The sequence below is a fragment of the Pterocles gutturalis genome, unplaced genomic scaffold (genome assembly GCF_000699245.1).
Source record: "Pterocles gutturalis isolate BGI_N339 unplaced genomic scaffold, ASM69924v1 scaffold7335, whole genome shotgun sequence".
In the NCBI taxonomy this organism is placed as follows: domain Eukaryota; kingdom Metazoa; phylum Chordata; class Aves; order Pterocliformes; family Pteroclidae; genus Pterocles; species Pterocles gutturalis.
This window is the reverse complement of record NW_010145786.1, coordinates 966-1,516: the sequence shown is the minus strand read 5'-3', so window position 1 is coordinate 1,516 and position 551 is coordinate 966. Positions and strand designations below refer to the sequence as shown.

At 49.2% G+C, this 551-nt stretch overlaps 1 protein-coding gene across 1 annotated transcript in view; it reads left to right on the top strand.

The window, feature by feature from the left end:
- CDON (cell adhesion associated, oncogene regulated) overlaps positions 1 to 551 on the top strand; it is a gene marked incomplete at its 3' end in the record, with an annotated part of 21,627 nt that overhangs the window by 20,179 nt on the left and 897 nt on the right. The gene's annotated exons all lie outside the window — the stretch shown is intronic.

Here is a 551-nt window from a genome sequence, read left to right as displayed (position 1 = left end):
TGCGATTTAGGGAAAGGCCGCTTCCAGCTTCAAGCAGAGCGCTGGGGACAGCCAGTGTGCCAGCGATGGAGCTCGGACCGTCCCCTCCCAAACCCCCCAAACCGACCTGGGGCCCTTCTGCGTCCCCTCTCCCCTGTTTTTTTGCTGGGGAGGGGTCTCTGGACCTGGAGAAGTTTGAACGGAGTCGTGGTGATAGCCTCCGCCAGCGGAGCGAGCTTTATTTTATTTTTTTTTTAATAATGCTTAAATCAGTAGGTGGTATGACAGTTCCTTAGAAACAGTGGAAACAGTTCAAGGTGGTATTTTCCAAGAGGGATTAAGAGCGCTCAAACAGTTAATTAAACGTCCTTAAAAAAAAAAAAAAAAAAGAAAGAAAAAAAAGGGTCGCTGTTTATTAAAAATTTGTCACAAGCCCGTGAAAGTTAAAAACCGCGAGTGATTTATATGGAAGTGCTCGGCGCTTCAGGAGGGTGTCTAAATGAAACGCTGGCCGCCAGCCAGAGACGACAGAACCGTCCTGTTAGAGAGGATCGCTCGGCTGGGGGTGCGGC